Here is a 27,399-nt window from a genome sequence, read left to right as displayed (position 1 = left end):
AGGCTCAACAGTAGCTGCCAGCATCTGTTTTCACCATCAGATGTAATGTGGCAAGTCACCCCTTCTTTCATTTCCTTTCTCTGAACCATGAGCTAGCATCAGGCATACCAGCATTTACCTCAGAGGAACTGGGAATTCCCATTTTCACTTATCCTGCAGTATGTGTCTGCATCCATGCTCCAGGAGATATACAAGGCAAACACCTTCAATCTTATCTTCAGTAATAAAACCACCACAGGAAAAAGTATGGTTTTAGAGAAGATTTTTTCTGACCGCTTGCACCCCACAGCCAAAAAGCAAGACAAGCAGAACGAGCAGAAGCAGATGTGACAGGCTATGGCACGTCTCTTGAAGGTACCCAGACACTTTCATAGCAGGCTCAAGCAGAATTTATTGGCACCACTGAGATAATGAGCCTCAAATGGCAACATGAATGGCTGCAATAGGCAATGTTGGTTTTTCCCCTGTCGGATCTCATCTACGTTCCATGGAAAAAAGCACCATGTGCTGCTTCTGTTTGTCTTCTGGTCACATACTCCTATTTTCCTTTTATAGCCACTTTCCTTCCTCTACAATAATCACACCTCCAGGCTGTCATCTCCTGGCATCTCTGCATAGTGTCCTTAGAGCAATGGGTCTGGCATAGCCTGATGCTTTCTGTGAATTATAGCCTAGCCAAATTTCACATCTGATCAGAAATCTGTGACAGTGCAACCCTTCTTGCATCGGTGAAAAACAGTAAGGTTTCCTACATCCTCCTTGCCAGAAGGATGGCTCCATTAGACCCTCTCACCGAGCAGTCAGATTCAAAGCTCACGTAAGTCGTTTTCCCATTAATATTATGGTATTTTGGATCAGGCCTCTAATAACCAAACAGGCATCCCTAATGTGGTTGGCCACACTGTTTGCTATTAGCTACCACTGGTCAGAGGAGCAACTGCACTGGAAATGCTTTTATGTATTAAAAATACATTACGACATGCACTCAATAGAACAAATTAAATGAAGCAATGAACCATATAAATAAGGATAAGAGAGAGATATACCAAGAGACATGTAGAGAACACTTACTGTCAGCCTGCACTGAAAAGGCAGAGCCATTAGCCTTATCTACAGCTCCAAGGGGTTAAATATGTTCTTGTGCCTCTAGAAAGACAGGTTTCTACTCCTGGTGGTGAAGTGTTGCTTGGCACAGGCTTGGATCATACACCATGAATACACGGCGTGAGTAAAAACCCATGCACCAAAATTATTAGTTACAATTGAGTCAACTAGCATCTTCCAGAGTTAGTGCAATGCAAACATTGGAGGTCCTCATTGTTTGCTTCTCTTAAGCATTCTTCACATTCTGCGTTTGACAGCAATTAGATTAGACAAAGGCAAATATTATAGGGGAAAAAGGCAAAATATTTACATATGTATCCGCCTGCCCTGACAGCGTGATGGGCTTCTGTGTGAGTCTGCACCATCTGGGCACCAAATGTACGCCCAGAATTAAAGTTTCAAACCAAGAATAGTATTTAGGAAAAAAAGAAAGCTAGTGTAGAAAGAGCTTTAAAAAAAAAAAAAGCCCCAAAACACAACCATGTCTTCATATGGGATTTCCTATTCCCTTTTGTTCAGCTGCTTTCACGGATCAGAAGCATCGGCAAGAAAGTGGAAAAATGCTTATTTGTCAGAAAATAATCTTTATCTGATAACTGCACAGAGAAAAGATTTATGCAGATAGACAAGAACACTGAGCCAAGACTCAAAATAAAAGCACACAGAAGGAAGGAAGAAAAGATGCTATTCCATTTACTATAATTTCCTAAAGTAATCAGCAGAAACACCTCCTCTGACACCAAAGAGGCTAATTTCTAGCAAGGTCCATCGAACTTCCCATTTTTACTGCAAATACTTTTAGTAGTAATGCAGAGAACTGTTCGCTAGCTTACATTACCAAAGCCTAAAGCACAAAAAGATTATGGCCCAAATTCAGGTCATTACCTGACCATATATATGATTTTAGACTTCTGCTTACATTTCTATAGCTTTAATGAGACCTAAGTACACATTTAAAGACCATCTAGATCTGAGAGCATGATTACAGTGGCAATGGTTGATGATATCCGAAGCACGGGCAAATGTGAACAGTAAATTCCGTGCTGTCCTTCCCAGCCACACCACACGCTTCTACACAATTCCTACCTCTAAATAAAATCCTGACTATTATCCTATAAATATCTTGACTCCCAAGGATCAGGAGGGAAAGCACTCAGTGCATATGGTGAGAGGCAGCCTGCTTTTCCCACCAGCTTCCCTCCAAAACACGAGGGCTGGTCCCTGAGGGCAGTGAGCAGGGCTATCAGAGCACGGGGCTGTTCCCCATGCTTGTCTTACATGGGGAAACACACAGCCTCAGGTCAGACCCTCAAGGATGCTGCCCCTGGATTTCCACCCTTCCCTGAAGCATTAAGCATGGATTCACTGCTAGAACAAGTACAAGTAAGCCTGATAAGTTTTGTTACAGGGCTCAAAACACTTCAGTCTAAACCAAGCTTTTAGGTGCAAGAAGGGGATCAGTGGGTGAAACGCAGTGGTCTATGGTATACCAGAGGTCAGCCCACATGCTCTAGTGGACCTTTTTGGCTTTAGCCTATGAACTTTCCTGTGAACACCAAGTTCAGTACACTCAGGAGAAGACAGTTCAGGCTATTTCAGAGCTGTCTTCTACCAGCTTGGGTTACTTCAGACCCCAGAAGTGCAGTGACCACCGAAGAGCAGGTGCAGCTCACGTTCCTACAGCCCCTGCTGCCAGGAGAGGCCGGCAGGCTCCTCGCAGGAACCTCAAGCTTGCCACTGCCCAAACTGTCACAAAGCTCACGACTGCACAACACTGAGATGTGAACCAGTTGTCTACACCTGCTCTCACACCCTGCTGAGTCAATGCAGCTGAACCAGCATGTATCCAGCTAGAAGTGAGAGCTAGCTTTAGAAACTTAGAGAAAAGGCTTTTGTTTGCCTGAATCTACCAATAAAAGTTAGGAAAAGGATGAGTCTGTAGTGGTGGCAATTCCATGCTTCATGATGTTTCCCTGCTTGCCCCATACAGAAGGGAAAATTAGGTTCAATACCCACGGACATCTGATCCTTGCTGCAGTCACTGTCTGTTCTCCCAGGCGCTCCAGAGCTACGGCTCTCCTGGAAAATCCTCAGAAAAACCTTAAAACCTTACATTCAGATGGATGAACAGCAATGCCCTCTTCAGTCTTTGGGGGTGGGGAACGAAGAAAAAGATTTATACTTTCCTTTCCATACCTTCAAAAGGATGCCTGAACTTATAGAGTACCCCCAGCCCTCAGTATGAACTTAGAAACACCAAACAACAGAGCTGTACGCTCAAATACTATTCATCGTAATTTGAACAGCAAACCAGTGAGTGGGGTTTTCACCCACACAGCTATGATAGCAAGTGTTAGGGTTGGCCACAAGAAACATGAAGCAACCAAGAAGCTGCCCCACTGACGTATGTTCCAGTTTGCTCTGATTAAAGGGAAATGTTTGCTGGAAATCCTAAAGAAATGTGGCTGAGAACTTCAGAGAGAGTGCTAGGAAAGGGGTCAGCTGGCAGATACAGCTAGAACCACGCAGAGCAAAACTGCTGCAGCATCCTCACAAGGACGGATGCTCAGGGAGGATTCTGCAGCTGTAACTCTGTGGCTGGCATCCGCCTGTTCCAGAAAAGTTCAGATGCCAAGTGAAATTGAGAGAGGAAACTAGAGACACCTTCGTCTGGAGCAGCCAAGCACTGCCACTAAGCACAGTGGCACCGAACACACCGCTATTCTTGCTGATCAATGTACCTGCTTGGTTCTCCTCCCATATCCATCGAGCTATGCCCCACGCCATCACCTTAATATAAAAATGTCCTCTTCTATTACAAAGAAAATCCTCGTAAAACTGTGCCGTAGCAGGCAGGAGCATCACCTGAAAACATTGTGCAATTTCTTTCTAGTCTGTTTCAGAACTACCCTAATATTCTGATGGGTGCTCAGCCGCTGGTGAAGCTCTGCTCCCCTGCGTTACTGGAGCTGCGAGCGCTTCCCCTGCCGCAGGCCCCGCACTGACCAGCAACACAGGGTGACAGCAATGTTCTCCCACTCTGGGCAAAACAGGGTTAAGATCAATTAAAAAGGGAGGTTATATTGCTGGTATCCATACTCTATTTGTCTGGTGGGTAAGCAAGTTTTCTTCCAGAACTTTATCACTGCTGCCACCTTTAAGAATATTTCACTTTCAGGCTGCTTCAAAAAACAAACAAACAGGGATGAAAATCAAAATGCCACCAGGGTATTGGTCACATCAATCCTAAAATTTTATCTCAGCGGTGCCCAGAGGAATTTGCCCTGTGAGGTCAGCTTGACTTTTGCAGAGGTGACCATCAAGTTTCAGGAATTTGTAACATTGCTGTGATCACATAGCTTAGCCTTCTGCATAAAACAGACTGGCTCACCTGAGAGCTGGCAACAGAAAGTAGTCCTTCACCACTTCCATGAAAGGCCACCTAATCTGCAGGAGCAGTTAGGTAAGTGTCATTAACATCACTTCAGATCCAGCCTGAGATGGCACATCAAAGTTACGTGCATGAGTTATCCGACTGCACTCCCCTCCTGCAAGTCAGGACTCCAGGACTTCCCACTTTTCCCCCAACTTTCAGAGCTGCAGATTGTGGGAGCATCCTTCAGATTCAGGTACAGATCAGCCTGATGCCCATCAATGAGTTACCCTTGGGAGGTGGAGGGCTCAGGGCTACACATTGCAATTTCTCCCCTTGCAACTTCTATTGGGTGACAGCAACCAGGAGCCCCAGGGAGCTGGCAGCCCCTTTACCCTGGATGAACCATGCACGGCACGCCATGCCAAACCGCATCACAAGCCAGCGCGGACATGGCAAGCACCTTGGTTTCTGCGACAGGCAGAGATCTGAACGCAGGTGGTACCCATTCTTCTCCAGCAGTACACATGCTGATTTCTAAGAAGTGCTCGGCTGTTTCGGCAAAGGTTTTTGATATCACGAGCTTCACTGAAAAGACTGACATGGATGTTCTGAGCCTTCGCTGCCTCCAGGCAGCTTCTCGTTCTGTTTTGTAGATACCTCTGCACGAACTGTTCATAGCAAGCAATTTATTCCACAAAATTCACCCTTTGTGCTGGATCTAATTTTTACAAATCTGTTTGAGAATTACTACACAAACATTTCCTAGTAAAAGGAATCTTAGCCTCTGGCTTGCAAGCTGCATGCACTACATATATTTGCTATTCATTATGAGAAACTGCCTCCTGTATGAGAAATTGCCTTAATCCCATGTTTTGGTTACCACTCCCTCACGGAGTGACTATAACTATACCCAGCAAATGGAGGATGTAGTTTGGTCATTTAGCCTCTAATTGTTTCACATTGTATTTAGAAAATCTGTAGGTCTTCAGCAGAAAATGTTTACAGCTTTTCTTAGCCTAACATTCCAGTAAGGTTTTTACAGGGCTGTAAGCACAGAGCTGGGACCAGCTTACACAAAGCAATGGCATGAGGCACATGCACCTGTTAAGGCTCAATCTCAAGTCTTGTCTGTCAGAAAAGTTCATTTTTAAATTCTGCTAGCATCTTACACCACCTTCAAAGGGGCTCTGGCTATTCGGGCTGGTGCAATTTAAGAAATGCTTGCCCTCAGCTGTATGTCCTGCCCTCGCTCTCTTAAATCATTTCGTATGAATCACCAGAACACAACTGCAGGCATCCTTAATGTAGGCACGGTTGTAGCAGTTCCAGCACGCATTAACTGGTCAAACCAAAGCCTGGAGGAAGGTGGGAGGAGAAATAGGCTCTACCTTGACCAGCTGCTCTGAGAGAATTGCAGCCAGATATGCTGACTAGTTAATGAACTCATGATGAGTAACTCCATTAATGAAGGCAGAGACTTCATTAGAAGGTATTACAACACTTAACAGGATTATTTCATTACCTCCGGAATAATGCTACCCTTGAAAATACTGGTTACTTTTTTTTTTGCTCATCTATAAATATGAATGTTTCCATATTTCTGGCATTGATCTGCATGAATTATAGATTTCTATACGTTGGAAGGGTCCTCTAGACGTCAACTGGCCCAAATGCCTGCTCAAAGAAGGAACTATTTCCAAGTCAAAATCCAATTCAAACTAGCTCAGGTTGCTTCAGGCCTCGTCCAGTCAGGTTTTAAATACCTCCAAGAATGGAGATGCACAACCTCTTTGGGCAAGCCATTCCAGCAACTGACCAGGGAGTCTTTTTTCCCTCATAATACCTAATCAAGCTTTCCCTTGGGGCCACATGAATATCTTGAATACTAGAATACCTAAGGGTAAAACTCTAAAAATGTTGGCAGAATATGCAAATCACAGCACCTTAATCAACATGTCTAATGAATATTCATTAACTCATATGCATAAATAGAAGGCAATGTTCTAATTAATGGAGCTCAAGATAGATTTGCAGCTGCAACATGGGCCAAATTTTTAGAACAGGAGATCATGCTTGTTCTGGGCTGACTCTGGCATTATCCTGAGCCTCCTGAACCCCAGCTCAGCTTGCTCTGCCAGCAGAACTTGCTGCTACTTCTACAACTTTTGGTACTGACTGTTGCTTGCTGCAGGTTGCAAAGACATTGTGCTGATGCTTCTCTTCGGTTGAGATGTCTTGTTTGTTTTTAAGACCAAGTGGCTGACCCCTAGCTGGTACCTCGACAAGTGGGTGGAGGCACACTAGCAGCTTCCACTCACCTTTTACAGGTTCACAGAAAAGTCAAGAGAATGATCCAACAGAGGCCTCTCCCCCATTCACAGGTCCAAGGGTCACATCTTGGGGGAAAAGATGAACGTTTCTGTAGCAAAACTTGGCATTTATCAGGAGGGCACTTTTGAAAATGACTTCCTAGATCATCTCTAATCACCATGATTTGCTTCACAACACAGTGTGCTGTAAGGCCATGCCAATTGGCTCAGAGCTAAATTGGAAGATGAGCTAACGGGAATTCAACTAATGGGAGAAGAGCAGAGCCAGTCTGAAGTAACAACCTTCCCACCCCAAATATACACAAGATCATAAGCACCAACTGTTTCAGTTACAAATCCACCTGCATTGTACCATGCTAGTTGCAAATTTAGATACAGCCTGTGCTGTGTCTTTACAGTTAGAACCATCCTAGTAAGGACCGCCAAAGGAAATGCAGCCGTAAGTGACCACAGCTCTAGAAAAGCAGCCTGGAAGGATGCCTTACCTATCTGGACAGTTGATCTCCAAGGCTGGAGAAGTGTATGGCACAGTCATCGTGGCATGAGCAGTACCACAGCAAGAGACACAGATCTGCGGTCAAGTTCTGTAGAGGTGCAGCTCCCTCCCTCCTAAGGCAGGGGAAGAAGTGCTGTGGTCACCAGCAACGTGCTCACACCAGCCGTGCGTACAAATAGAGGCAGGCAAAAGAATTCCGTGCCAGGGGGATGAGACTAGCACAACCAGGGTAAGAGAGTGAATAACCTGGAATGTAAGATCAACTGAAAAGTTTTGTCCAGCCATAAAACTAAACTCATCTGTAACTTATTTCAGCATCTTCAAAGAATTCAGAAGCCCTATTTCAACTGAAAGTCTGAGAAGTTTTGTTTAGTTTTTTAATTCTGAAACATTGACATTTTGTTTTTGCTTTTTCTAACTGAAGTCATCTGCCATATTAGATTGCTTCGCAAGTGGGTCTGCTGCCTTCTAAACTCTTTGCTTAAGATCTAATTTGTCAACATGAAGATTCACCAATTGCACTTACTATAAATGTACTTAAGCAAAACGGGAATCTGCATCTTCCTTGTTGGGTAAAATGCAGACAGCCTGCCAGGCTGCCACTGGCAAAGGAGCTCTTCAATTGTCAGATCTCTACAACGTTACCTAACTTCGCTTTTACATGTAACTGTCTTAGCTGTCCACCAGAAAATGCAATGAACACAGAATTCCAGGGAAACATACTCACAAGTTAAGAGCATCCTCCATTTTACCTGAAAGAAAAGCTCGCTTGCATTCACTAAGTTGTCAGCCACTGAAAGCATAAGATTTCATAAGATAAATATTATTCTGTCCCAGAAATGGCACTTACCCAGCAAACACATTAGAAGAATGTGGCTTAAAGATTTTCATTAGGAAGGTGATCGAAGGTTTCTTCAGAGCGACAAACAGAACCTTCCTGCTCTTTTTCCTCCCTTTTTTTTCTTTTACTGTTCATCTCACTTGATTTCCAAGCAAAGGTCATCTCAGAACCTCGAGCTTAGTATAAACCTTGTTAGACAATGCTCTGCTGGTAAAATAGGCTTGCAAAAAAAGAGTGAAAACGTGGCAGGGAGTGGTTGAAAGGGTCCAATATTCTGTACTATGTACTACCCACACAAAAACAGGGTTGTAAGTGACAGTATGCCATTTCTATTCTTCCCAGATGATCTTGGACAAAAACCTGCCAGCTCACTTGCAGTAATTACGCATTAGATCTCTACAGATAGGGAGAAAACAATCACATTCAAAGTGCATGTGGAATGAAGGCAAGGTATGGAGCTTGTGGATTTCCAGAGATATACAATAGCTTTGTCACTTGTGGACTATTTATGGTAGTCACACTCCACACAAGGACTTCCATATATTTCAGACCGCAATACCTACATTGATTTTCAACTTGTGTTTCTACGTGTAAATGCCTAGATTTCCTTTCCAGCCAGTCTGAGTAAAGACAGAGGGGCAGACATGTATGCATGTACTGAGCAGACACCAAGATTTTCAGAGCAGAAAAAAAGGAAGGTGCTTTAACAGCTTTTTCCAGGCCTGTTCCCCACACGCTCCATGGATATCCCAGCAAATGGCAGCTTGCTCAGAGTGCCCAGCTGGCAGAAAATGAATATTCCACCCATGATAAGAATCCAAGTATGAGACCAAAGGCTGAATTTGCATTGGAAAATGATGAGCTCACACTTTCTCTCCAGGGACTGAGGAAAGGGGGCTGGCAAGGAAGCTGGAGCAAAACGATGGTTACAAAACATTTTTATTTCAGCTATTAATAACAGTCTCCAAGCCACAGGGCAATTGAGAGGAAGAAGACATCTCCTTCCTTCTATTAATCTTTTTGTCCACCTATTTGCATTGGGCTGGCCACAGGGGAGAGGCAGGCAGAGCACAAATGAGAAGTTAAGGAGGTTAAAAGGGCTGAAAAATATTTGCTCCTACTTGTTTGGAGGCAGAAATTAAATGATCAATAAAAAGTCACTGAGACAGCAATTACCAGTAAAAACTCACTGATGACCCAATAGCTCATGGAATAAAGCATCATCTCAGCACCGCTGTCAAGCCAAAGAACAAGCACAGCAAGCACTATGCCATCGACAAGTTTCTTTTGGAAAAATCAAATGGAAAGCCATCACTAGTTTATGAAACTCACCCCATAAGTGAATTTATCAGCAGCAATAATTACTATCAACTTCAACAGCAGTGATGATTACGTGTCTAGCACCCCAATATGATCCCTTTACCTGCTCTCTTCATTTAGACTGCCCACACTTCAGTATCCCAGGACTGATACTCCTTATGTTCACGGTGATCTTACGTGATGAATGCCCACCATCTGATTCTGGTAGTAAGATACTCCTATGAAGGTTGGTATTCACTGAACCAGTTTTAAAGTATGTCTGGGAAGCAGGCTCCTAAATTGCCCAGAAGATGATGATAGGTCCACTGATATTGCTATTTCTGCTGAGGATCAGCAATCACAGGCATCCTTAGACCTCACTGCATATCTCGGTGCCATGGAAAGCTATTCTATATGGTACTCGACAACATAAGTTGCCTTTCTATACATGTATACTCTTCTTCCTAAAAGTGGAGAGCAGAAGCCCTTCTGTGTCTGCATACCGTTAGTTTACAGCTAGCTCCACACATTCCCAAGCTGGAGGAAGCACTCAGCTTTCTCGCAGCAGTTCGAGTTCTTGCAGCATTTCAGCCTCATGTTTAAACAGCAGCAATCACAACGTGGCAGAGAATCATTCGGGTGCTCTGCATCCCACATTGGGTAACTGCTGTGTGCATTAGCTCCTGGCTTATCTCCTAGAAGGTCACACATATAGGAGCAGCCTCATCCAGCACCTACCACAGCCTCTTAAGATCACTGGAAAAAAAAAAAAGAAAAAGATCATTGAACTGAAAAAAAAATCCATGTGGTCTATGCAATGTACCTATATGATACTATTTTCATGTATATTTTGTCCCTCAACTGAGCTTTGGAGGGAAGTTCCACAACTTCCACTTGAGCATAAACTGCGGTGTGGAAAAGGGACACAGTAGGATGAAGTTCTTAAGGGGGTTAGCATATTAGGGATTCACTGCAATCAAACTAAGGAAACTTTGGGAAGAATGCCTTGATCTTTCCCCTGACTATGTTAAGGATTGCCACAAGGTCAAAAAGCATTTTGCTTATATGTTGAAGTTAAGATGTGGTTTCCTAGCTCCTTCTATGGTTACATGTAAGAGCCGAAGTGGTTTTCACTGAACATTTGGCAAGTAAAATGCCATTAGTACAGATCCCCTTTTGCACATTCTAAACAATAGGTACCTATGAGAAACCACAGGGTTTGAGAGGACTACAGTTCCAAAATAGCCACCAACTGGAAAGCAGCATACCAAAGTGAGGAAGGAATCCAGAATCAGCTTTTCAGCAAGGCTGTTCCCCACACACACACACCATTCATTCATACCACAGAGAAAACTACAGCGTGGATAAACCTTGAAGGGTGCAACCTGCTATGCCCATGAACTGTTCTCTCAACCTACCGTGCGTTGAGCCTGTAGCCTTCTTTGCTGGTAAGACAGATTGTCCCTGTCCACCAAGGAGTCTACTGAGACTTGAAAATTACGCAAGCTTAACATTTGGATATACTCCCTCTTTGGTTGGAGGTGTCCTTTCTTAATAAGTACATCCTTACTTTCTGGATTCTCTAAGATTCACTAGCCTTCTTTATACCGACCCCATTCTAGTTGTTTTAAGAAGTGTTAGCATAGCATGGTTGGAAGAGATAATTTCAAGACACCACTTAGTACACAAAAACGCTTCCCAAAGTTACCGGGCAGTTATTAAATGTATGTGCAGTGTGAAGCTAACAGACCGTATCATCCTCAAGAAGTGAGGAGAGTTTCCCCCGTAAGTTCACAAAGCCTCTTGACCTAAAAACTCAAACTGAATCTCTACTTAGTGAAAAAAAAGACTGACCAACACCGCCTACTCACAGAGTGACCGACAAAAACTTCTACAATTACCTCGAAGTAAAGTCCGTCATTGCTTACTGGCAAGTATAGACCAATAAATTATAAAGTTAATACCTCTAATGACTCTTCAAAGTAAGAAGTAGCTTCATGTTTGAACATGCTTTCTCTCTGCAAAGCCATTCCCTGGATTACCCTTGTACAAATTATTCATTGGCTGGTGAGTTGACATCAAATCCCATTCCAAATGCTCCATTGTCCTTTGTAAAGGAGCATGTATTCAGAGGCACAGGACATCTCAAAGCTGACTGCCCTGCCCTTGCAAGACCATGTACCATGCTATTGCTCCTTGACTTACTATTATACATGAGGGCTTGAAACTGAATAAAGGCCTTAAGAAATTCAGTGTTGTGCAGATATTTATGAGGTAGTCAAACAAAAGACAACTTGATGGAAAGAGAGCAGAAGATAAAGATGGTGGTAAGAAGATCAGGCAACTGTGCCGTGAAATCTGAGATGAGCTAAAGCACATTTGGTCATTCTAAAACCTATGAACCACAGATATTGTTAATCTCTCTGCAGCTGTCTGAAATCATAAGTGGTTTCTCTCTTACAGAAGAAAATGATTCTTGAAGAAGGATTTGAAATAGGAAGGGTTGGTGGACGTGAACAAAAAAATATTTTTCCAATTGACTGGACTGTGCCCTTATTTATCCGGTGATGAGTTTTGCTATACCATCATATGCCCTTGTGTCCAGAAGGCTTAGACATTGAATGCCTCTTCACAAATGCTACAATAATTCATTTTTGGTGCTAGCAGCAAGCTCTGCCTGCACTCCAATGTACTTAAGTCAACAACTTCGGGCTAGATTCTCAATATCACTACAGATACTCTGCACCAAACAAGCAACACTCGTTTCAGAGTGACTGACAGTATCAAAAGAATACGTGCCCTTGTATGGGGGCAGAAAGTGAGAAGAGGTCCACTTGCCTCAAACCCCAACTTTCCCTCTTGTTCCCAGTATTTTTCTGGGATGAGCACAGGGGTTGCTGAGAGCTGACAGCTACAGAAAAGTTAGCAGTGAGAAGGCCTACTCCCAGCAGGGTCTTCAGCTGGGAATTAAGTTGCTCTAGCTAAACCCAAGAGGCATCTAGTTTCCAAGCACGTTAACTAAGATTCATGGCTCTTTTTTTTAAAATGATGTGTAATGCACGCCATCTAGAGCGGAGATCAAAATGGCAGAAGCCAGCCCAGGTTACATAATGGGACAGCAGAACAGCACAGAGAAAACCCAAGCAGCTCTAACGGCACCTATTGCTTCTTTTTAGATGCGACAGAAAGCTACAAGTTGCTTTACAAATCACACGACATGAGCTTAGACCCAGAGCTGGCATCCATTTAAATGCAGAAAGTCTACTATGGGATGTGAATTTCTCACCCAGTAGGCACACCCTGCTGCCCGCTGCCAGGTCAGTGCAGACAGGAGAGCAGACTGGGCCTTTGTTGCTGCTGTCGGGTTTGGGGTGGTTTTTTGTTTTGGGTTGCTTTTTGTGGGAAGGGAAAGGTGGCTGTTTTGTTTCACGACATGATGTTCCCTTGCCTATAACATCCTCTTGTCATTTGGTACAAGCAAGCTACTCCTTGCACGCTCCTATCCAAAATGTCAAATCTCATCAGCGGGTCAGAGCGTGAAAGCCTCCCACCCACGGCCGTGTGAGATGCTCTGGCCAGGGCAAGCTGGACTAAACAGTTCTGCTGCCTGTCAACAGCGGCTCATAGCTTGAAGGAAGCGCTTCCAAAGGCACATTAGTCCATGTAACATATTGACAGCAGCAACAAGAAGCACCTGAAAGGTAAGCACGCCACCTCTGAAGGCACTTGTCTCTATCCATCTTGTCCCAGCACCCCATGTCCAAAGGGCCAACAGCCTCCCGCTGGGGCTTTCTAGCCCTAAGTATGGTTCTGTCTTTTACGGCTCAAGAACCTGCTTTCAAGAGCCTCACTGTGACCTGGAGGGATCAGCCATATCCTTAGGGAACAATCAGCAGGTGTAGAGCCACAGAAAGCACTTCCTAGCACCGTTTGCAAGGTGCAGAATAGATCTTTAACTCCACAATAGAATTTTGCTCTGTTTTGGTCACTGCATTATATTTGGAGGAAGGGGTTAAGGAAACAGGCATTTATTCTGACCCTGTCAGCTCAGGATTTACTTTTAATCTTTGCTTAGTCCAAGACGTGATAAATGCCTGCATCTCAGTAGCATTTGGTAACATCAAATTGGACAGAGGTGATCTTGAGGCAGAATGCTGTATAAACATAGCGAACAGAAGCCCTGGAGGACTTTTGCTGTTTCCCTGTTTTGTACCTTCCATCCCTGTCTCATTGCTAATTGTTTAGAATGCCAGGGTAGGTCTTTAACTGTAGTGTTTGATTTTAGAAATCATCAGCTCTATGATTCAGCATCCTATGTGCTCCTGGGCTCCTATTTTTACCTGTACAATTAATGCTAAATCCAAGTGTTATTATAGACTTGTGCGTTCTATTAATTCTACACTTACTATTCAAATTACCACTCTGTCTGTACCTTTCCACAACATATTTCTTCATAACATCTCAAGGCAGGTAATAAAGGCAGTATTTCTGCCCTGCATTGAGTTACAGACTATCCCCCTTCCTCCATCCGCTACAAAACTGAAAAAAAAAAACAAAAACCACAGGCCTTCTGTTTGCTACCCTCGTACACTTACTTGTGGACCATAACTTATGGACAGCACAATCAATCCCCTTCACAACAGGTCTAAATGCAGACCTTAATCCATCATTCAATTAACTGCAAGCTGTTTAATGAGCAGCAGAACTTTATTCCCCACCTCACCCCCAAGCATCATAATTTAAAATTAAGGCAATATAAGCATGGATAGCAAGTGATCGCTGCTTGTCCCCGTCCCGAGTAAGGGACCAACACGCCGTTACAATATGGAACTCACCCTGCACAAAGTCACAGCCTAAATATATAAAAGAAGGACTGGGCAGATGGCAACCTACCCGCCCTAATTTTTTCTTCTTATTTTATCAGGAGCTGTGTTCAGCCTCTCAGAGGCTCCAAAGACATGAGGCTTCAGCTTGCTGACTGCAGGATCAGGTGAAGAAGATCCAGGATGATTCTTAACATGCCTGCACTGGGCCATTAGCCACTCCGATGAAGGGTATGAAGAGACCATCTCAACTCAGTGGAAAACACATTCTTTGGAAAACATCCAAACCTTTAAGAAAATATGCCATTAACTTCGTGCTTATCCCCTAAGGATCTGCAATATCAGGTTTAATTACAACAATTGTGACAAAAATCATAGTAAAGAGAGAGAGCTGCAAGCTGATTTCACCTATAGATTCCAGCCACCGGGGTAAGAGCCAAATGCAGCACTAGGAAAAGACTGCAGTACGAGCTCAGCGAGCAGACCTTATTCAAATCACTCTCAGCAAAGATATTTCCAAGTACAGCCCAAGTCAATGGGAACAAGACATTAAGGTGGCAGGTGCACAGTATTCCCAGGACAAGGAGACGTAGGAAGGGGGAGCACGAAGCCAGTATCACACTGCACTGGAGATGCAGTGAGAAGAGAGATGCCAGGCTCACTGGTGCAACAGTCAACACCCTAACTGTAATACAATAGACTTGCTTTTCACTTCTGGAAAGCAGCTGGAAAGCATGGAAAGCAGCACTTCTGGAAAGCAGCTAAAGAAACAAATGCTTGTTTGAAGAAAATGCTTGAACAAATGCTTGTTTGAGAAAAGAGCGCCCGAGTTTATGTGGTCAATAGGATGGGTACGGCACTTGTGCTTGTAGCTACACAGAGCTCTGAAAGACAAGGGGAGAGGAATAAAAGACAAAATACCCCAAAGTTCAAAATTAATAACATCCTCTTACATCTTTGTGTAACTCATTTGTAAGTGTGGTGGGTTTTACACCTTAAGGATTAACCAGCTTTTCTGAAGACCCTCAAAACAGGGACAGTTTTCGTACAACACTCCAGCCCTGGGATAGCAGAAAGGGACAAGCTGGGCTTGCACCAATGTGACCTCATCCACACAAAAGAGAAGTCTTTGCCAGGAGCATACACGAGGGTGAGACTCGATGTCAGCACTTCATAATGTATTACATTAAAGAAAAGATACCTCAGCAATACAGAATCCCAGAGGTTTAATAATTATTTTTTCAAAATGAGTGAGCGAGCAAGTAAGCAGGCCAGAAGGGGAGAACCCCTCAGCACGTATAAAACATATTTCTAGGTAATATTCCCACCTTCCAGAAAACTTTTTTCCCCAATGGCAAATAACCAAGTTACCCTAAGGGGTGAGAAACTATAGTATTCATCCATTGCTCTGCAGCCTTCCAGCTATGGAGGAAAGAGTTGGCTATAAAATTACATGACATTAAGTTACTTGAAAGAAAGATAATGCACGGTGGCACTCCACATTATATGGACTAAAATATTAAAGAACATGTAGGTTGTTATCAAAAGAAGGGAGAAGGAGAGAATATCTTTGTTCTCCGCTTAGATTTCCTGCAGACCCGGTGACATTTAATGTCTTCCAGCAGCGCCGTGGCAATGCGCAGGAGCCTCAGGCTTGGACCAGATTCCCAGGAGGCCAGGTACTGTGCAGTCATGAGTGAAAAGTGTCCCAGACCCAATTCCTTTGCCACTTCGGAACTATTTTAAGCACCTCTGAATGCTTCTAATGCCGTATCTAGCAAGCTGAACCTGTACTGGGGTGGGGGGTTATATTTAAAAATCAGTTGAAGAACTGTATATATTGCTATTCCTAATATACAAGGCCTGAGACAACATGACCAGGTGGAGTATCATTACACCAACCATACATTTCAGCTGCCTACAAGAGCTTTTTTCCCCCCTCGAGGACAAGCCTGTAATTTTATTATTCATATTATACCAGTCCAGGAAACAGTTTGAGAAAGCCTTTGTTATTGAGAAGATTCAGCATCCTGTATCCCAAGAGGCTGTAAGAATAGGCAGACTCCTGGGGCCCCATGGGAAGCTACAGACTGCCTCCATAGCCTTCGTTGAGTCCCATCCTCCTCCTCCAATTTGGTCTTAAATCAGACATCAGATTAATCTAAGTTTCAGATTGAATTTATATTAACCAGACATTCTCTTGCCCCATGGAACATATTCCACATCACAAAAGAGTCCAAACTGAGTGAGGGGGTTTTGTGCATGACCCATGGCAGCAGCAAAGCACTTGGAGCACGGGCAGCTCTGCAGCTTCCAACCACTGACACCACAGAACCAGAGACCCAAATATGCTGCTCTGGGTATCAGTATGAATATGATTGCCTCTATTACTCCAACCAAAAGTGAATTTGGGTAAAACCATGTGGCCTTTTTGCATTATACTTGAGGATGCCACCCTAACTTCCACAAGACAGCCGTGCTGCACCAGATGTGGTCACATCGTCTGAGACTGGGAGATAAGATGTTCACATATGACCAGTACTGATCTGCCACATCATGTAAAAGGCAGCAAAAGGGAAGGTTTTTAGGGTACCCTGCTTTAGGGTTAGTGCTACGCTAGGCTGCTCCCATGAGTCAGAAGGAAATCAACAGGAGCACGAGTGCTGTGCTGCCAGAGGCTCCGTACTGTGCCTTGTCAGGCAGACCAGGTCTCCTGTGTCATGAATTACCTGATCAGAGGAAGCACAGCTTGTTGCAAGACTGCAAGATTAAAAACAAATATTCCTTTCATGGGTTTAACCTTCAATTCTTTCACCCTGCACGTCACCTCTGAACTGCAAACTACAGTCACAAGGCAGCAGATGCCATGGGTTGTGAAGAGCTGTGAGCATTCAGGAGAAGGGAACAGCTCCTCCCTGTTCTAGGGAAAGAAGTTTAGAGTGGACTGCACTATTTAGCATGAACCCACACCAGATGATTATGAAATGAATTAGCAATAAAAATTTATTTCATGTTTAAAAGCCTTTTAAAAGAGAAATAAGCCAGGCTCCAAATTACCATTAAAATGAGCTTCCACCGGTGCTCTGCCAGTACTGCTGAACTAATGCTCTTTGCAGAAGCCAAGCCGAGTGGATTGTTTGATGACAGAGTGATATCAACCAACATGAACTATTGCACTAGTTACTTCTTCTGGAGATCAAATGGATTTTACTTTTTAAGGAGAGCAGAAAAAAGCAGCACTGTTCAGGTGTCCCCCCCTCCGCACCTCTCCGTTTACAACATGTAGCTCCTGGTATGACTAGCACCTTGCCAGGCAGAACTCTCCACATTGTGCAACCATCAACTGTAAAGGCAAAGCAAAAATCCCATCCTGGGAGAGCAAGAGCTCTGAACAGGACACTCAGACAAGGACAGCTAAAGCACTGTGTGACGAAGCTATCACACAACTAACCGTGGCTGAGTGGTGTTCAGGTGAGTGGAAGCAGCTTGTCCTGGTCTCTTTCCCTGTGGCTCCCTGGCCAGAAGTCAGATCTCGTTTCAAGGTGGCTGCCTGCTTCTTCCCTACATTTATAAGCTGTTAAGTGCTGTTGGGTTTTGAGCTCTTAGCATCCCTTGGTTTTTCAGCCCTCGTCCTAGAGGCTTCCTAGCGTTCAGGTACAGTTTGGGAACTAGGCTAGCATTTGTAATTTGTGCCCAGACACCACCTGAGGACTTGGACTCACACAGGTTGGGACAGGCACGCAGGCTCCATCCCAAGGCTCGGCACCACCAGAGTTCCTCTGCTCCGACTGCAAGTCCCATTGTAGCAAACAAATTCAAGGAAGTGATCCACCTTGGTTTCAAAATAGTCTAAGTCACTACAACTCCATGCAAATGTGGGAGGTAAGCAAACATCTGCTACAGCCACAGGAAACAGGTTCATGAGATTTGTTAATATTAGCATCTTAATTAGCAGGAGAGTTACAGTTGAAAGGACCGGGCGCTTTAATACCCAAAGTGCATCCATTGCATCCCTCTGCTCTTTAAAAGATACAAAGAAGGATCTGCTCCAGCAGCTGTAACAAACCATGGCCTCACTTGGCTGCAGCATGCTCTCCATCTGACACCCCACAATACCACATAGAGGCAATTAATAGCAGATATGGAAAGAAGATAAAGGACCTTCTAGGCTGCATTTTGAGATGAGACCACTCTACATCATCTGAAGAACTCTACTCATCTAACCTTCATAAGACGAATCAACTTGAACCTCCATTCCACTGTTCCCACCCGTAAGACAAGCTCCGTACATTCACAACCTTCTTGTACAGCACCAGAGCTACGCTGTCCTGCACAAAACAAAGCAGCGGGGAATACTTTAATTACTATTTTCTCCTGAAGGGTGAAAAATGCATCTCAAATTATTGTGCCTGGTAATGAGCTGCATCTTCTTCCACTTTATTGTATATCTGGAGCAGAGATTCCTGTTTCATGTATTTGTCTTAGTTCGGTGTTGTTTTTTTACTGTTGTTCTTTTTACACATTTGTTTCCATCGTAATGAAAGCTAAACAATACTACAAACAGAGACAGAAGGGAACGTCAATATTAAGGGAAATTGAGTTTTCCCTTCCAATGCTAAAATAAGTTAGTCAAGATGGGTGGGAGCAATCTCAGTGGAAATGGGATACTTGCAAACTATTGTGATGGGGGGAATGAATTCATTGGTATAATTAGAAAGTACCACAGTAAAAAATACAGTCAAGTGACTGAATGTTCCCTGCCCTCTTACATTTAACATACTTACCTCTAGTAAAGTAACACTGGAGCAGGGACTGACTTTTTGAATGGAACCAGTTGTTTTAAAGGACTTCACATTTGCTAGGTGGATAGTGCAGCTGAGATCTGGGCAGCACTGAGGGCCTGACTCAGACAGTGCCCTCCGTGTGCCCAGCTCACCATCAGGGTCTGAGACCCATGCTGGTCTGCTTCATTCCCCTGACACACAATACTGAGTATTTAGCAGGATGGGAGCTGCTCAGGTTTATAGCCTCAAAGCCTGAATGACTCCATAACATCCCAGGAGGCAGGATTCATGTACCTTGACCGTTAAAGCCAACCTTCTGTTCCTTGTTTCTCCTCACACTCATTTCTCCCACAGACACCTCTCTCAGTATTCCCATTGCTTCGTTCACCAGACGACCTGGTTCATTGGCCCCAAACTTAGAGTGGAGACAACTTCCACCTTTCAAAGCAGGCATCACTCATGCACTCAAGCCAACACCAGAAGTTTCAACACGGGTTGGTTAAGACATTGCCCTGCCACGTTGGGTAGCTGGTCACCAGCCACCTCAGTTATACCTTCCAGTGCTCTGCATGGTGCAGGCGAGACTTCTAAAAAGATATACAGCAATTACAGAAATAACTAAATCGGTCTTTTCCTGCTATGCATTGAAGCACGTTGCAGTAACTCTGTACTTCTTAAATCTCCTCCCTTCTGTGGTCACCCAGATGGTATACTTCCATTAATCACCACCAAGATCTGTACGGTACCAAATTGCTGTAAAACTACATCAAACAGGTGACCAAAGACAGAGCTAGAGGTATTTTTACATTAGGACAACTTGATGCTGCCCTGCTGACACACAGCCAACTTGCTGTGAGCCACTCCAGCCCCAAGAGACTGACTTTTCTTGTAGAAAACATTCTTGGCCAACAGCACCCTTGTGCTTGTCAACCAACACAAAAGCTTCAGCCAAGAGGAGAGGGAGACCTTCAGCCCCCTCTAATGAGTCCTCACGGGCAGGAACAGAGAAAAGCAGGGTGGAGGGGAAGGAAGGACACAGCCAGACCCACACAGACTGCAGGGTCACAGCCTTACAGCTTTCTCTAGCTGAGTCACCCACCTCTCAGCAAAGCAGGAGAGAGACCCTTGCCATGGTAGGGCACGGTTCCCACTATGCACACCTGTACAAAACCTTCTCAGAAGATCTACCCGCATCATAAGATTTCACCAGAATTAACAAAATCCCCTACATCGCAGATGCAAGGGGTAGCCTGTACTTAAATCATTTTTATGTTATTGTTGTGGTAAAGGCAAGATTTTTCCTGAAAAATTTATTCTAGCAGGAACTCCAGTATGCACAGCCCAGTGCTAATACAGCTTAGTTTTGTTCCAGAAACAGAACAAGATATGCTGGTGGAAAAGTTGGAGGTTATCTAAAAAAAAAAATCAGACACCAATACGGATGAAAAACATTCAAAAGTCTAGAGGAATCTGGGTTTAGACAATGAGATACGAACTGCCAGATTTATTCCACAGCACAAGTCAGTAATCTGGAGCAGACTGAATAATTTAAATACAACTTTGACAAGTTCTCCTTTTTTTCCCCTTTTTTTCTTTGTTAATTGTCTGCTAACAGACTGCAAAAAAAAAATCTGAAATTTATTCATTATTCTAAATGATTCATAAATACCTTCACTGACTAACTCTTGGCCTACAAATATCTTAAGCTACGACTGTCACAACTAAGTAAACAATTTGCAATTCATGGTATAACTTATGTAATGAATTTCTTCACCTTATGTAACTAGCTTGAACATCTTAAACAGCTGACAAACACAGCATACATTTCTAATTGTGCGCTGGCAGTTAACAGTCAGGTGGTTACAGGAATCACCCTACCAGGAAACAAGCAATGCCTTGTGATTTAGGTTGCAAATACCAAATCCTTCGTCTGAGGATGCACTTTGAAGCTCGCTTTCCTTGCCTACAGCCAGTGAAGCACGTAAGCCCTTCAAGCTATGAGCCTTCCACATAGCCTTATGCTGTGCTAAAAAAAATAAGCATAATTTTTTGAAATTCAAGAAAGTTACACTTCTATTTACTCTGACTTCTCTACAGTGTTCCACACTTTGCAATATGCACGCTTACCAGGAATCTGTTGCCTTTTTCTTAGTTCCACAAAGCCCATGCAACCAATTCCGCATCATTTGGGCTGCACTAACATGTGCCACGTGCTCCTCTGCTCCTTTCCTGATGCCACACTCTGCTCCAGGAGCATAACATGAAGCTATATTACAGAAGACAGCTTTAAGTAGTTTCTCAAACAAATTAAGAGCCTCAGGCAACTGTGATTTACCATTTATCTCAAAATCCAGCTCTACAGCTTATTGCTGCAGTCAATTCTGTCCTGTATTGAGCTAAAATTTTACATTTTATTTCATTAATAATTACTTCCTCTATGTGCTTGTCTAAACTTCTTTTACTAAGACCATGGAAAGCTTTATGATCTCCTGTCTTTTCCAACAATTTTCGCATCAAGGTACAAGCCAGATTTTGATACCATTGCTCTGGTTCTCAGACGTAACCCTTTTAATTGTGCATAAAGTCATGAGAAAGAAGGTCAGGTTAATGGGACTACTACTGAACATGAATAGAAGCTCTGATATCAGGCCCTACAGACCTAGCTTTGAAAAATTTTACTCCTAAGCCAATCATCCCAGCACCCCAGTTTTCACTGTTCTTTGATTTCCCTCCAGTATTATTCTGATAGCATAGTAAAATATTTTTGTGCAGTCAGACAATAGGTATCAGCAGTACTGGGGGTACTCTGCTGCTTTGCCCTCTTCTACTCTTACGTTTTAAAACCCTGTCTGTTTAATATCTGTTCTTGCACAGGTTACAACTCTTCAGTATTTTTTGGTAATAAGGGACTCTGACCACCACTGAGAGCTTTACGGAGCCAAGGCTTGAAACAGCAAGGGCTACTGCGAAGATGCTGGCGTTAACTTATAAAACACCTCCTGCCAACAGAAGTAGGGCAGTTGTGAATCAATCCCAGGATTGTTCCCTTCAAGAAAAAAAATATCTCTTCCCCATTTAACTCTTCTATGCAGCTGTTTTGTGTTTTATTTTGTTTCTGCTACTTTCCATGACTATATACTTTTATGGAAGCATTATTGAAAATTTCAGTTAAACAATTAGAAAATTAGGATTTCATTATTACAACTGTAAAGGCTATATTAAAATGACACTGATATTTCTTGGGGGAAAGACAAAAGAAAATGGGTCTATCTTGAACTATCTAAAAAAATAAACCACCAAAGACTTGGGCTATCTTTCCACAAGTCTTCTGATCTTTTAGACAGCTCTCACCTCCAGGACTCTATCTGTCCTCAAGACTTTCTTTACCAGTGATAACATATTCCTGATGATTTTGCCCTGGATGCGTAAGCAGCCATTTGTACTCCAAACACACTAATTTTTCTTTTCCTTCTTCCCCATGTTCCAAGGTTCTATTTTAGTCTCTCCTCTTTTCTGTATAGACAAATTTTATAGCTATTCATATTACTGGATTTTCCTAATTAAAATCCCCACGCTGTGCAATCAGCCATCACAGAGCCTATATGCCATTTAAGATAAATTTAAAAAATCAAAATAAAGCTGAGAAGATGCATGGGCCTATTATTGTTTGGATAAGAAAGATTCACACACTCACGAAATCCAAAGCCAGGTTATTCTAACTCTCCAGACTTAGGCTTCATTAAATTCCTTGTTCGTGAAAGCTCCTACAGCATAGACAATGCTCCCACCGATCCCAACAATATATCCTAGGTGAAATGACCTTTATGGATAAGACTGTAGTACTTACAAAAGGTAGCATCAAATTCTGTTTTGCTCCAACAGCGAAGCAGTAGCCAACCTTTTAAACTTCACCACTACTTTCCGCTATATCTTTACTTTGCTTTTACAGGCTCAGCTCTACAGTTCTACACATGGAAGAATGCTTAAAACACATAATTTTTATTTTGTTACTTCTGGCTACTGATCAATATATTCATTAAGCCAGTATTTGCTAGTGCTATACTGTTTTAAAATGTTAATGCATTTGGTTGATTCTTCTTTTTTTAGAGGTAGATCAACTTTTTTGCACATTTGAAGTGGATGTTGCAAGGCAATGCACAAGACTAAAACACAGACATAAGCAGAAGTAGTAAAAGCTAGAGCTTAGACAAAAAAACTGCATCAAAAAGACTGCCTAATACCTGTCCCATTTATAATACTTCTCTCAGCAATTTTTGGCACAAAGTAGCAGTTATCCCAAAAAATCCCACACATGATTTATATTATAATTGGGTTCATTTAATAATTTCATTTATAATACATAAAATGTCAATTCAATTAAGCAGCTACCATCAGAGCTTCCTGGTGATAGTTTGCTCTAGACATGTATGACTTAGTGCTCTTGCTATTTGTTACTCTGGGAAAAAAAAGAAAAAAAACTGTTGTTGTTGCATTATATAAGGGGCCACATGAAGGTAAGAAAGCTGTTATAACTGTGGTTTTCCACCTATTTAAACTCAGACATATAAAGCTTCTCAAACGGAGGTATGAATGCGTGGATAACGAATGGAAGCTTAATGACAACAGCCTTGCTTTTCTTACAACCTTTGACAAACCCTTAGAAATAATAGTCCTTGGACCGCTAGTGGAAGACTTACATGCTGACACGTACATTACTGCTGACCCAGTCATAAGCTGAATAATTATGCATACAGCAGAGCAGAGACTCCTGTGACCGACAAGTCTAGACTCCATTCTGGCACAGAGGAATCTGTGCAGGGAACTGCCCCAGTTATCAGTATCATAGTAGTGAAAGAAACTATGAAGAGATACTCATTCACATGTAACCATAGTTGCTGGGTACAGACCTCAACAAGGATACAATGGGGGAACAGATGAAAACTTCAAAGCAGAAGGAAGAAAGGTGACCAGCGGGAAGTAGCACAGATTACTAAGTGCAGTTAGAAACTTCCTGTGTTTACTTTTAACTTCCATTCCCTTTTTTGGGGAGTCACCAACATCACATTCAAAAGTCCCAAACTGAAAAACGCAACAGATGCTTACAGAGCACGATCAGTCCCATTAATTCAGTTGAATCTATTTTTCCTTGTCCATTTCAACCCAATTCCTAACCCACTGTTAGGAAAGTGTTAGTAAATTCCTTGTTTGTTTAAATCTATATTCATTTACTCATAAGTAAGCTCACTGGTCATTCAGCAGCTTCAGTAGATAATTTTGCAGTACTCATTCATTATCAAACAGCATCAGATGCAGAACAACTTCATAAAAGCATAAAAGTGCCACAGACAGACAGCAGTTCTTTGATAGATCAACAGCTGTTACTTTTTTCTTTTAACTGGATGCAAGTTGGGGTACATCTGGCTACTGGGAGATGGAAATAAAAATCTTGCAGGTTTTTTCCAATACTGAAAGCCTGGGGCAGGGGGGGGATCACATAGCTTTGCTCTTCACTTTTTTTCTGCTTTGAAGGTTTTGCTTGGATGGAATGAGATGCAAGATCAGTTCTTACTTTGTCTTAGCCTGATTCAAATCTTTTTCATAACGTAACAAAAAAGACTCGTTTAATTTAAGCCATCAATCTTGCATTCCTATAAGATAAGCATATTTTTCCACCTCAGAATGAAAAGGGATGTGTGCTTAAGGAGAGGGAGGATCTGCTGCAGCAGCCAAATTTGTCACGCCAGCAGTTTTGAATGGCACCGAGAGCTGTGACCTCCTGGTCAGGGTGGAGATGAATCAGAAAGTCACCACATAGCTCACTGCTTGCCTAGGAGGCTCATATCAGGAGAATATTACACATGCCAAAGAATCACCTTCCCTTAACTTAATTACTGGGTTTTCTTTTGGCAACCTCCGATCCCAAAGGCCTGCTCCCAGGTTCTGAAATACCCAGCTCCAACCTGCATTAGAGCCAAGTTTCTCCCCTCATGGCTTCTTCACGAACTTTCATGGTGAGTTCACCACAGGTTTATCACACACAGCTCCCTGTTGTCTGGGCTTACGTGGGGGACACCCCACAGAGTGGGAGAGCCTAGAAGACATACTTACCCCAAGTCACACCAGGCTCTGGGCCTGTACAGACCCCAGAGCTTGGATCCAGCATGGGATCAGCACCGGGACAACTTTACTGGAGGAATTTGGTGCTGGACACCCCACACTATGGCCTCCCACCCCCTCCCCAGACAGAAGTCACAGCAGGGTGGCACTGCACCCACATCATGTGGGGACAATCCTAAATTGAGCCAGCCCCAGGTACCTCAGGGCAGAAGGCCAGTGCTGTGCCCCCCTCAAGAACCGCAGGTTCCACCACCAGGAGCACATAAAACTGCTCTACAGAGCAAACAGCGTCTCCTAAAAGACAATGCCACCAACAGATAAAGCCTTGAGGTTTCACTATGACTGCAGAGTCGAGCGCTGCACACTGCAGCCACGCACGGCTCTCCTTCACACAACCTGCCTGCCAGGCCTCAACCTCCAGGGACACCTGGCACCAGCTCCCACCAGCCCCAGGCACCTCCAGGCACTGGAAAGCAGATCCCATAAACACCACAGGTCACAACCAAGCACATTACCTTACTTAGATGACAACAGCAATGCCTGAAAATAGCAGAGGCTTTGGGAGGGGCACCTGCCAGAGCTCACAGACCCGTAGGGCCAAACGCAGGGGGCTGGCAGCAGGGCCCGCGAGCACAACAAGGAATCAGAAAACACCCAGCAGACGAGGCTGGAGAGTACCAGTGCTCAGCAAGGCTGAGGAAAGGACTGAGGGCCAGGGCTGAGCTTAAAAGTCCCCAGGTGGTGGGGCAGGGAGGCACCTGGTAGGGCTGCTCAGAGCCATTAAGGCCCCTCAGTGCACCCAGGCCTGGCCCTGCAGGGAGATGTGGCTTTCTCTTTTCCCTCAGGTAAACTGCACACTGATAAATGGCAAACAGATCCTCCCGTAAGTTTTTTTTAAGGATTATTTATAATGTTGACTTGGCAGAAGCAATTAACATCTAAGGGGCCTTATGTATCTTTTTCCTCCAGTAGTAAGCAGCTAACTGAAACAAATTGTCAAGTGAAGAGCAAGAGAAAAACACCGAAAATTTTAGATCATGTAGCAGTCCTCAGAGAACACGTGCTTCTGTCTATTGCTAGGCTCACTCCATCAGAAACCTTCAGCCTCTACAGTCTCCAGAAGAAACTTTGGGCTCGTCTCCTCAGCGTTTTGTCCTTGCCTCCCTCACAGCCCTGTGGGAGCACCTAGGGACATTTCACACCCATAGAAAACGTGGTACAGAAATATTTAGCAAGTCTTTCGGTGAGGATCAAAGGTCTGCTCTGGACCCACTGCCTTTGGATGTGAATGGTCTGCCACGCTGCTTAAGATGAACAAAATAAAAGCAATCTGAATTTTAATTAAGGAAGAAAGCAAAATTTAAGTAATTTCATTAAGACATCAGTGTGCAGTGCTGAAGGAGATGTTTCATCCCTCCCCTAGAAATAGATACACATGATATGGGGTTTAGAAAACAGAGTCAAGAGCTACGAGGGAGCCAGCAGACGCACATATTTGGGTGCTGAGCGGAACATGGCAAGCTCTGTGCTACAAGACAAAAACCTTCCTTGTTCTTAGTTGCGTGATAAGGCAGGAAGGGCTTCTGATGTGTTAACTTGCTGGATTGTAATGTGTTTCGACTAGATGTTTAGATAAAACATGCAAGATAGGACCGTGTTAACAAGATTCCTGAAATGTGTAAATTCACTGGGAACATAATATGGAAGTCATAACCACGTAGCATTAAATGAATATGCAAAGTGGATGTGTTGGATTATAATCATAGAATATCCCAAGTTGGAAGGGACCCAGAAGGCTCATTGATTCTACCTCCCGACTCCACACAGAACCACCCAAAAATCAAACCATATGTCTGAGAGCATTAAGAGGACTGGTTGAATGAATGATGCCTTCCCAAAGATGTTATTTTTAATATTTCTTGATCATCTTGTTCTGTCAGGCCAGAAGTTCAGAAATGTGAAAGGGTTAACAAGCCCCTACAAGGTTTTTGGCATTAGAGGGCCTCTTTGATAGTACTGAAGCAGATTGCTGGTACCTCTGTGAATTTCCATGACGTTCATTCTTGTCAAAGTAACTAGTATGGATCAGTCTCTACAATCTCATATCTGACAGTCAGCACTTTAATTCGGACTATTTTGGTTTGGCAGAATATATGGAAAAGAAACTGATAGTGCTGGAAAAAAAATGATGCATGGTAGACAGAAGTTGTCTCAGACGTGTGAACAGAT

The 27,399-nt window shown here is 43.4% G+C and overlaps 1 protein-coding gene across 1 annotated transcript in view; it reads right to left on the bottom strand.

The window, feature by feature from the left end:
* TMEM178B (transmembrane protein 178B) overlaps nt 1-27,399 on the bottom strand; it is a 207,396-nt gene that overhangs the window by 148,875 nt on the left and 31,122 nt on the right. The window lies entirely within an intron of this gene.

This window comes from Cygnus atratus, chromosome 1, assembly GCF_013377495.2.
Source record: "Cygnus atratus isolate AKBS03 ecotype Queensland, Australia chromosome 1, CAtr_DNAZoo_HiC_assembly, whole genome shotgun sequence".
Taxonomy (NCBI): domain Eukaryota; kingdom Metazoa; phylum Chordata; class Aves; order Anseriformes; family Anatidae; genus Cygnus; species Cygnus atratus.
This window is presented reverse-complemented; position numbering and strand designations above follow the sequence as displayed.